Genomic DNA, 12,075 nt, shown 5'->3' on the forward strand with positions numbered 1-12,075 from the left:
GTCCAGCCTTCTTCCATGACTGGAAGGGTGTCAACTTTTAAGCTGCTCAAACAACCCATTGAACTACATAGCAGGCCAGGGAATAAGGATTCCCTGTCATTACACAAATAAATCACTCCAGGTAATAGCAGACGCTATAGCGATGGAGGTGAAAAAAGACAAAAGAAGAGATGGAGGAGAGGGGAGAGAAAGCAGAGGAGTCTGAGATCAAGAGACGAGAAAGAGAGAGTGAGCTGGGGCATTTGGGGCAGCAGCTGCAGAAGCTGAGGCGGTTGGGGCATTAGGTGTAGGAGCAGTAGTAGGAATAGTGGGTGTAGCTGTGGGGGCTTTGGCTGCAGCAGGAGCTATAGGAGGGAGGTTGAAGGAGCCAAAGATGCAGCCAGAGCAGACAGTGTAGGAGAGGCTGCAAAAAATGAAGCTGAAGCTGTGGCAGAGATATCAGGAAAAACTGCAAAAGAAACTTGGGAATTAGGGCTGACAAAAGCAAAGGAAACACCTTATAAAAAACTGTAGTAGATCAAATGTAAGGGAGCATCTGCTTCTGTGAGAGATGCAAGTAAATAGCTGCTACATTTATTAGATGCAAGGAAAGAGCCGCTTCATTAATTAAGCCGCATGGGAGTCAGGACTATCTACTGTGACAGAAGTGTGGGGAGCGACACAAAAACTAGTCAGACCTGGAGAATAAGCTGACACACAGCTTCAGCAGAGACTCTGCTAAGACAGGATGACTCCTCCCAGCATGAATGCAATCAATTGTGATCAAATGCTGCATGGGAATCGGGGGGTTTAACCGTTATCCTACCCACATATTTACATACGTGGGCTACCGACTGGGGGCATCAAGAACTAAAAACAAACGCTAGTGTTAAAGCCCTGCGCAGGACTGTTTTTTTTTTAACCCGCTCTCACAGGCTGTCTCTGTCACTCCCACCCGCCCCCGCAATATTTCTGTCCAATCCCGCCCGCACCCGCAGATCCATTAACGGATATACTGTATGATTAAATAAGTTTATATGCATTCAATTCTTATTCCAGCAGAACAAGAACTGAATAAATAAAACAAATTCAACAAAAAATCACGAAAAAATGTAAACTGAGCCCAAAAACTAATCAAATGTGCAAATATCTGCAGTTATTAAAAAAAACAATAACCAAATTGATACAACAAATGTTTAAATATCATTATAAACAAACAAGATCAGCTTAAAAACAAAAGATAACCCTGAACCCAATTTCAAAGAAATACATTCAAACTAGCTGAACATCACAACTTAATACAATGGCTCAGAACAAACACGAATATATAACACAAAATAAATTACATCAGTTACATTCTCCATCCTGCCAATAATCTTGGGATCCGCTGTCTATTTTTAGCCGCCCGCTCCCGCGAGATTTCCGTTGGGGCCCACGGGGTCCCAGCACCAATGCAGGGCATCCATATGCATAGCAAATTATTTTACAGTGCTATCTTGTATAATAGGACATAAACAGTGAATTTGACAGTTATCTTTTATTTTCACATCTGAACACAACACACGGACATTAAGGGATTGTTTGCATTTGCAACCAACCCCTCTGCAAAACCAAGCTGGAAGGCGGTACTGCTTCATGTTCACATGAGCTAGATGGCTAGTTAGGATGGATTCAGAATGCACTGTACTACAACTATAAATGACGTAACGTGATATAGTAAAACAATTACTAACCGGCAATGCACATTTGCATTACTTTAAACGACAACTTTACCTGTTACTTACCAGAGTCGCCTATATCTTAGCCGAATGACAGCAGGCAAGAAGGCGGCGCGTTTTCAGTAAGATACCGGAGTTAAACTTATTTGCAGACAGTTTTAACACAAACACTGGCAGCCATTAACTCATAGGTGGCAGTAAAGCTGAAATGACTCTTTCTGTGTTAAAAAAATGCAACACTGTCATTTTGATACTTTTTTTGTTTGTCTTTTACTCCCATTTGTCTGTCTCTGGTTATTGACGTTTAGGAGAGTGCCAAACACATTAACGATGCACATTTTTCAAATAAAGACAGACACAACACTAAAGAGATGAGAAAGACACAGTTGAATATGTAACATGCGTTTTATGCAGAAAAATAGTGTAGTTAAAACCATCTGGGATTTAAGAGGTTAAACTCAATTGGCTTGAGTGAAGCCACGCCCTCTCATAAGTGAAGAACAGGAATATTCCGGTTTTTCCAGGTTGCCTGAAAAAATGTAGTCACGTAGTTTTCTTAGACGGTGAACAAGCTGTATTACAAAGAGCAAAAGGTTTTTTCTTTTGGAGATACACCGAAATATTAAAGAAATATTCAGAGAGCGAGACAACATTGGTTGTGATGGCTGAACGTTTTTTCCTGCTACTAGTCACCCATGAGGCACGGAGCAGCCGCGTGAGCACATTTTGACCAGAGGTACATTTTCCTTATTCGCTAAACGTGTGTGCAGTAAAGAGGCACAATTTAGTAATTTGGTTTAGAAATATGTGTATTTTGAGTGTATTATATAATTCAATACATTTCGGTATTGAAGTGAATGTACAATTCTTTATGCTGTAAAAGAAAGGTAACTAATACTTATCTCTCCGGAGTACCTGTTAAAGAAAGGTTATTTGTTGATTAGCCCACTTAAAAAAAAAAATTGGTTCTCGTACTTGTTTGTAGATTTGCATTTTGTAAATTCCTCGTGTTTCAACATGTTTTAATACACGTTCTTTCTAGATATATATTTTAAAATCTTGGTTGTTCATTTAGAATGGAAATGACAAACAGAATATTGGTTTCAAATAGTATCATTTTTATATTCACGAATGAAACATCAGTATCCAAATCCATGGTTAGGAAGGCATTTATGAGATGCACATGGATCAAGGAATTTACATTCTTGTACTTTCTTACATTTAATATATTTGAAACGCAACAAACTGGAAGAACTGAGGAGGCGTACTAAGTAGGTCTGCTCTCTTCGGTATGTATTTTCAAATATGTATTTTCTTACATATTTGAAAGTTCAAACAATCAATCAAATAAAAAAAAAAATCCCTCCCCCCTGATCCACCCCCTCCAAAAAAAAGGACATTATGTGTAAAAGTATTTTCTTTGATATAGTGTCATATATTTGATTAATTATAACTGTAATGATTAGACAGAGTGACTGATATAGTAAATATTGTAGTGTATTATAATACCTGTTTGCTTACGCAGGTCAGGTCCTTTTAGCGGGAACCTAAACTTCCTGGAGCTGCATTCGAATATCGTTGGATGTCGATGGTGAGTCACCCAAGGAACTAAACCGATTCTTGTGTTGACAACTCATATTCATTTAACTACCGGATTTGTGGTAGGACTGTTAAATTGTTTTATGCAGTTTACGTAACTAATTTGTATTTCATTTAAGTTGTTATATACTTACCCTTTCTTCACCTGAGTGGAGTTGGACTAAGAAGGGTAATCAAAAAACATATTGGAACTGGTGAACCTAAATCTAAAAACATCCCTAAGTCTAATCTACGGCCAATTACAATTTAATCTTGACATAATTGGTTATTGATTCTAAATTTAGCTATGAAAGTCTAAACATACAGTAACTAAACCTAAAATAGGGTAAATTGGTTAAAGAGGAATTTAAATCTAGTTTTAATCAGAGAAACTAAGGGTATAAAACTGAAGCTCACAGATTCAGTTAATGTGTATTTTATGTTTGGTTGTGCATTTTATTTTCTGTGTATGTCTTTCCATTTTTCATCCCTATCCATAAAGCTGGAACTGGCGTGAACAGGAAGTTGGGGGAGGTACTCAATGGTAGGGCTTCACTGCACTTACTCAGTACTTCCTCTACAGCTTGTAGCAGGTGCATGAACCAGTTGAAAATCTTCACAAATCGATTTACTGCTTTAAGCTGCGGCGCTTTATCACAGCTACTAGCTGGCAGTGCCTTTGGAGTGAAACCCTAGGGTGTTGGTTTAACATGCATCAGTTAAGCAAACCAATCCCATACATCCATCCATCCATCCATCCATCCATCCATCCATCCATCCATCTTTTGTTACTGTAATTTTATAGGAAGGGTAAATACCAGTGACCTCAGCAGACCAGCTAATCATCCACATCCCACCAGTTTGCAAGTGGACCAACCTTTGTGAAGAACTTGTGGCCACGGATATTCTGCGGTGACGGGCGATCCCGTGGGTCGATTTGAAATATTTTGCCCATCAGTTTCCCAGCTTCAATACCGAGGTTCTGGGGTAGAATAAATTTAGCTTCTTTGATGTTCTTTATCATTTCACAGCGATCGTCGTGATCGAATGGGATTTCCCCAACCAGAAGCTGGTACCTGTAGTAAGAAAGGCAGCAAAGGTGTTTGAGGTCTTTCACATTTGACATAAAAATGCTGTGCTTCCAAAAGAGCAATTCCTCTCAACTGTGTGCCAGTATTCATTTTTCTTTTCTATTTCAAGTAGAAAAAAAAAACATATTTATGTATGTTAGACGCATGTCTTCTTAAAATGTTAGACAGATTTTATTAGCCATGCTGATCTTTGGCCGGGAGGAGGGTTGATAGGGTATACGTACATGACACAGCCCAGTGCCCAGACTTCTGCTTCCGTTCCATGGCCCTCTCGTTTCCACACTTCTGGAGCCATGTAACATGGAGTACCACACACTTTTCTACAACACACACAAATGGAAAACGTTAAGCGCACATGTGCTTTAGCTTGCTGTATAAACAAATTTGAAAGCTTAGCCAGGAATTCTGCAAAAAACACCTACTTGTCCCTCGGCTCCAGCTTGACCGCCAGTCCAAAATCCCCGATTTTCAGTTTCATTTTGTCACTGACAAATAAGTTTTCTGAAAGACAAACAAATTTGCATTAAGGATAGACTCAAATACTTTGCCAAACTGCAGACTTTACCAAATTGATAAATGAACACTACACAGAAATCCAGACGAGCTACACTCGCAATGCCATGTGAAATGCCAGCATTATTAAACAGAGAATTGAGTAAAGCGTGAGTGCATGTACACATATCGAACTAGATTTCCCTATGGACATAATATTGCCGGTAGATGTGTTTTATCCCCGATATCAGCTGTTGAATGTAATAGCGGACTTCGGGGTCAATCAGAGTCCCGCGAGCTTTCAGGATGTCACCAAGTGTCTGGGCAGGGAGAAACAGGGGCAGCCTGATCCATCACAAAGTCTTTGCCTTAGTAAGACGTCTATAAAAGTCAGGGACTCACCTGCCTACTGCACAACTCCATGAAAATATACATGAACAGATCGTCTTCAAAAGAATGGGAGAAGCCCACAACGTTCTTGTGCCGTGGTTTTTTTCAAAATTTCCACTTCTTGACACACCTGAGTGAAATATCAAACACACCATCTCATCAAGTACTGTAACAGGGAAATGCAGATAAACTGCAAAGAGGGATGACATTAAGCACAATCCATACCACATACCTCCTCCAGTCCCCAGGAATGTGGAGGTATGACCATCACAGCAAAGGTGTCACCACTTTCAAGGTCGGTCATCTTGTAGCACTTGCCACAAGCACCCTAAAGAACATGTCAATAAAGGGCATTTCTGACTGACCCTGTTCAAGCATCTCCTCTCCGCAGAAAAAGATCAACTGTAATCACTTTCAACAACAACTTTGTGGTGCACACCTGTCCCAAAAGCGGCCAAGACAGCTGGGCAATTTGAACTTGCTAGATGGATTACATCACCACATTGAAAATTCCATGGACGGAAAAAGAGGTGAACTTGCTAAGACATTGCAACAAAACACGGATAAAAACTTTCATTACAATCAACTTCATTGAAGAAAAAAAACCCATCTCCGTTATGTACACCAAACATTCAGTTTCGGTAATGCAGTAACACATGCTCAGGAATAAAGACTTTTATGTAGTGTGCAGTGACTATCACATCATATGTTACTGCGGCTCTTTAGGCACTCAGCTATCGGTCTCACTTTGTCATACAGAACAGGGATTCATTTCCTGGTGAAAAACTTCCTATGTGGTATGTGATACCTCAGCTCCAAGATGTGGAGCAGTTATCTATTACACCGTAAGGCTGGATATTTTTACAAATAAAGGCAGCAATGGTGTCGGTTATTGCCTTAGAACGAGCTGTTAGCTGGCAGGGTGTGAAAATTAGGGCGTTTATTTTTTTTAAAGAGTTTTGTGTTATTTGAAAGCATTGTGAAATGTAAAAAAAAAAACAGTAATGATATGATGAAAATGGGAATACTGACGTTGACAATGCCAATATAATATTTTGGTATGTTAAGGCATGTTTGTTCTCTGCTTTAAAGAAAGGGGGATGTGTTGATATGTAGTGCAGTACCTTTGGTGACCAGCAGAGAGACCTGGAGGGTTGGGAGGAGGTAAAGACAAGGGGTAGGGAGACCGACGGCACAGAGCAGGTTGTGGGTTTGCATGGAAGATGTTGGTGGTTAAATAAAAGTTCATTGTTCATGAAACAAGGTCTCTTCAATGACATATGAACAACACAATGTATCTCTTCCTTCTCATGATAATCTGACTCGCCAAACACCAGCTCGCGCGACGTGGCCGAGGGACTTGAGGAGAATTATACACTGACAGCAGTGGAGATGAGAGCGCACTTGAAATTATCAGGTAAGAGAGGGTTAATCGAGCAAAATGTACAATTATTGGTCAGAAAATGTCGGTCAAATTTCTAAATAATTATGGCGTACGAATAATGATATATCCGTAAATCGTATTTTACCGATTTAAAGATGTTCATTATTCATTGTATTGTCACGCCCCCCTCGGGAGAATGCAGCGGCAGCAGCCACACCTGAGTTACGTCAACTCCCTGTTTAGTTCTGCTTGGCGCTGCATTATATGCAAGGTACTGTTGAGGGTTTTCATAAGAAGTACAGGGCGGTCTTCCTCCTGTCTACCCCGATCCGGTCCATCTGCCTGCTTTGCTGCCATCCCATCCCATCCCATCCTGATCCACCCGGACCTCTCCCTTGTACTTGTCCTGCGTCTCGCATGCCACCTGTAGAACTGGCTTTTGGACTCGATTGTACTTGCTGATTCCAGTCCTGTTTGCGTGTTCCCAACAATAAACCCCGTACAGTACGTTGCCTTCTGTGTCTCTACCATCCTCCGGGGTTGCATGTTGTGCAATACTGTAGTAGCTTGGATTCAACCATTAGATGGCAGTAGTAGCATATAGTTGGAGGGAAGTAGAAGAAGGCAAGAGAGGGAAGTTGAGTGTTTGTGCGTTGTTCCCGGAGCTGATAAGTTAATAAATATTGAACCTCTTGCCATCCCCAAATGTGTCTCGGCTGACTCTCAATATATCAAAAGTACATACCGTCTATTTATTTATGTCTGCCCTTCAAACCGCTAGATTCCTTCACTAAGCAGGAAGTTTGTCACGACAGCTGACACCAAATCTCCTGCTGAGCTGGTTCAGACAGAACTATCCTCAATTCACCACGAGGGGGTGCCAACGCAGCAGCTTAGTTCTATTGTTTTGCTTTTTCAAAGACAGTTTTTCTCTTCACAAAAGGACAACTTAACTGAATAATGCACTTTCATAGTAATTGTTTTTAATCCGTGTTAATGTTCTGAACAATGACTACTAAAGGTTCTGTAAGGTTGTCCCACATACTATGGATTTTAAGTTTTTTATCAAGGTGTTAAAACGTACCATCTATTTTCTGCTGAAAGTTGCCAGTCCTGTGTTTTATGTCTAGCAATTTGTACAGTTTCTTCAGTATGGCACATAAACACATGCCATCATCTACAGTATGAGAATCTCCTCCAGAACTCTGCATTTCCTCAAGATTTTTTTGTAATATTACATAGGTGCATCTCATGAACCTTAATTTGCCAAGCATGTATTGACTGGGCACAGTACAGTGGTGCAATTTCTGACAATGAAAGAACATCATGGACCCCTACTCCCCATTCCTTAACCCGATCGAGGGGCTCTGCTCAGCATGGAGTTAGAAGGCTTACGATCGCTAGCCACATGCTCAGATGGCCCTGCTGGCTGACATGAATGCAACATGTGAGGACATTACAGCAGATGCCTGCAGAGGCAGGTAAGACATTAGAAAAGATTCCTTTTTTTCTTATATTTTATTCTTTCTGTTTTTTCTTATGTACAAATACATAAGTGCACATTAGGATGCTTTTTCACTATTACGTAAGTTCCCATGTGAACAGCCAATCAGATCAGCCTGATGTGTGTCTTGTTCCTCTCTGTTTCCTGCCCTTTCATCCCGACCACGACCATGATCTCTCACTTAGCAGCAGAGCAGTTTATTCTAAACAGTGGAACCGCAAAGATGTTCAGACTCTTTGGTCTTCTCATTTTCATTAGTAGGGTTCTATACTATTAAATCATATTTTGGGGGGATTTTTATATATCCTGTACGATGTGATTAGTGTAATAAGTATTTGGCCATTTAATCTTCATCATATGTAATAGGTATTCTGATTATTATTATGATATTTATTTATTTGTTTGTTTGTTTGTTTGTTTATTCATTTGTGTTTCTCTCTTTTTCCAGACACTTCACTGGCTGTGGATGTTGTTCAGCCCAGCTACCTGATGAGGGTCCAGCATGGAGACAGTGTGACCCTGACATGCTTCCGTCCAGAAGATATTTCTTTTGCAGTTTGGTTTTAGCAAGCTGCTGGTCAGAAGCCCCAGCTCATCGCGAAAGCACTTCTCTACGTACCTGGTGAATTTTACAAGGAATATAAAAACATAAAACGTTACTCCTTACTGAATGCAGAGGGGAGTTTTAACCTCACTATTTCTAACGTGGAGCCGTCAGATTCTGCAGTGTATTATTGCGCTGCTCTGTTCTATAATGAAATCGCATTTGGAAATGGAACCTTTGTCATAATCACAGATAAATGAGATTCCAACTATTTTCATATTTGCTTTATTAAAGTGTCAATAATATTGTCCTTTGACAAACATTTTTGACAGTTGAGCTCTGTGTCAATATAAAATTAACCAACATAGTTGATGTAGATTGCGAGCATTGGTCCTTGAATGTTTTTCTATATACAGCATTAAACAAAAACATTTATAAAAGCTTTCCAATTAGAATTATAAACTTTTTATTATTATTACACGCATAAATAGCTGAAATATGTAAAAATAAGTATACAAGAATACAAATTAATAGGAGGCATTAAGTATCATCTTACTTGTGTGAAGTGGATTTAGTTATGTGTATACAGTTATGTGTTGGACCCCTCCTGATGTTACATTTATACATGAACATGCACTGCATCACATCATTATACAGTTTGTTACATTTATACATGAACATGCGCTGCATCACATTATTTCACAGTTTGTTACATTTTGCTTGCTGTCAGAAATCTTCAGCCATATGGAATCTTCAGATTTGGAAAAATGTTACACATTGCAGCCTCTTTCAAATAAATTAAAGGAAAATGTTTACATTTCAGTTTTGAGTTGATATATATATTACTGCGTAAAAGTCTTAGGCGACAAAGAAAATATATTCTTAAAATTTTTTAACTCAACAGTCAGTGTATATTGTCTCAGAAAGACATGCTATAATATAAGAGTCGGATATGCACCATTCAGAACTGGTTTGAGAATGGACCTTAAATTTCAATTAATTTTGTTCATCTGAAATAAAGTTGAATCGCTGTTGAAAACAGGATGCAGAATTACAATTCATTTTTGAATTTAAGGAAGCAGAATGAATACGTATTTGAATTCAAATAAATTCATATACATACAGTACATATAGCTACAATATAGCTTTTAGCTATACAGCCAAATATTTAAATATGAATTACACATAAGCACATTAACATTGTTGTGTATCACTATTATAATTTTATTCAGAATGAAATAATGCAACATTTGAAGTGTCACCTAAAACAATAATTATACTGTCATTTTGTGCACCATGGTGGATCTGCTCATAGGAAGAGCTGAGTGTCTCTCCTTAAAAGTCAGTGTTGGCTGCAGTGACTGCAGTTTCTAACCTAAGAAACGTCCCAAACACTTTTCCTGCATCAAAAGTCAAACTAGTGCCTATTCCTGCCATGAAAGCTTCACATAATGTCACCGATACCTGAGCCAACCATGTTTATCAGAGGATGCCAACCCTTTGGCTGCAGCTTTCTCTGCACAGGCTGAGAGAGTTTTCAGTGTAGCAGGAAAAGATTTCAGGCCAGACGATTGCAGATTAAATCATGAAACCTTTGAAGATATTATGCTAATCAACTGTAATATAATAATAAATGTAATCATGTTTATTTGAATAAAGCATAATTGCATTTGCCATGATGTCTTGCTTTTTGCTGTAGTGCTATGGTAGAAAGGAAAAACTTTCCTTTCAACACACAAGAAAATAAATAGTAGAAACCGCATGAAACCAAGTAATTCCTTTTGCGGTGCACACTTCTTATTTAATGTTTAAAAAATAGACAAACAAAATGGTCAACATAAGCCAGAGGGATATTGATAGTCACGAAAATCATGAAAATATAAAATACACTTTACACACTTCATTTCTTTACATTGAAATTAATTAAATTCATCTACCTTCATGCACTAACATGAAACATATGATTATACAATTATAATGTTTGTTCTTATCATATAATGTTTGTTATTGTCATGCCCATGCAGGCGGAACCCACCGAATAGCCCGTCTCGATCACGCCCACATGGGCGGGACCAGCCAGGTGCTCCGTAGAACGCTTAATGACGGAATGGATTTAAGCACTGAGCTCCATCGGGACATTGCGAAGTATTGAGCCATGCTATTGAGCCATACCGAGCAATCTATTGTCTATCGTCTACCCGTTGCTTCCTACCTGTTCCGTCCGCCCAGTGTACTTACCTTGTCTGTTCCTCTTCCTCTTCCCAGACCCGTTCCCGAACCTGAACCTCTTGCCCCGCTGAGACCGGCTTCTCCTGGTACTCTTTCCCTGTGTTGTCGTGTCCCGTGTTTGTTCCTCTTTCGGCTTCGGACACATGCTTCTGCCCCTCGACCATTCTCCTCGCTTAGCCCCTTTCATTGCTACGTACTAGTGCTGCCAATAAAACTTCTGGCTGCGTGCAAATCTAGATCTCCGTTCCACTTCTTGGGCCAGTGTTACAGTTATAATATAATCTTTGTTATCATATAATGTTATCAATGTATATTAAAGCTGTTAAGGTATGTTAGGATATTAAGGTATACGAATTACATGGTGATTATGAATGTTATATGAATGCATTGTAAATGTATAATGTAGGTGCAGTTAATGTAAAGTGTTACTGAATATATACTAATAAATAGTTATACAACAAAAAGAGACAAGAATGTCAACTATTCTCCAAGAAGTTACTTATTTTATGGATGGATAGAACAACATGACATCCATTCCAAAATATTTCTAAAATCGGCAAGAAATATTTTTCAGGATCTGTGTTTTCCATTGTGACTCTCAAAGCGCTGTCATCATCAACATTTTGCTTTTCAGGTAAAGACTCCAACAGCAAGACTGTGGTACAGCAGCCTGTGTCTGACACTGTGTCTGACACAGACTCTGTGAGTCTGCAGTGTACGATAGAGACTGGGAGCTGTGCAGGAGAACACAGTGTTTACTGGTTCAGACATTGTTAGAGTGTATCTGTGTATTTTATCATATTATTATCCTCCTATATGTGTACGTGCAACCCTTAACAACTAACCCATGGCCCAGAAAGGGTTGCAGACAAGATGTCCTCACAGGGGCCTACCAGATTGTGACGCAGGAATAAGAGACCTTGAGAAAGGAAACAGATTCTGTCAACATAGCAGGGGGCCCACCTTGAGATATGTAATGCTTTGTATTAACCCTGTTTCACGGAGGCCTCACACAGCATTGACTAGTTTAAAGACAAGACCCATGTAACCCCTCCCCTACCCTATAAATAAAGAAGCCAAGGGACTGTCCGGTGTGACACTCAACAGAGGCGCAGATACTGTCTGTTGCACCTGAAGTGGGCACCCTTGCGCAAGTAAAACAGAAA

General features: G+C 39.5%; 1 long non-coding RNA gene across 5 annotated transcripts; it reads left to right on the forward strand.

Annotated features, from left to right (window-relative positions):
• Window positions 1-2,181: 2,181 nt before the first annotated feature.
• LOC125725125 (uncharacterized) lies at window positions 2,182-12,075 on the forward strand. 5 transcript variants are annotated; one of them, XR_007387348.1, is made up of 6 exons: window positions 2,182-2,433; window positions 3,223-3,288; window positions 3,778-3,819; window positions 4,081-6,425; window positions 6,586-10,995; window positions 11,544-12,075. It is a non-coding gene; the product is annotated as an uncharacterized LOC125725125 (long non-coding RNA). The 5 variants fall into 5 exon arrangements; XR_007387349.1 differs by having other exon boundaries at window positions 6,586-8,758; window positions 10,705-12,075; XR_007387351.1 differs by having other exon boundaries at window positions 4,081-4,202; window positions 4,307-6,425; window positions 6,586-12,075.

The sequence above is a fragment of the Brienomyrus brachyistius genome, unplaced genomic scaffold (assembly GCF_023856365.1).
Source record: "Brienomyrus brachyistius isolate T26 unplaced genomic scaffold, BBRACH_0.4 scaffold61, whole genome shotgun sequence".
Taxonomy (NCBI): Eukaryota; Metazoa; Chordata; class Actinopteri; order Osteoglossiformes; family Mormyridae; genus Brienomyrus; species Brienomyrus brachyistius.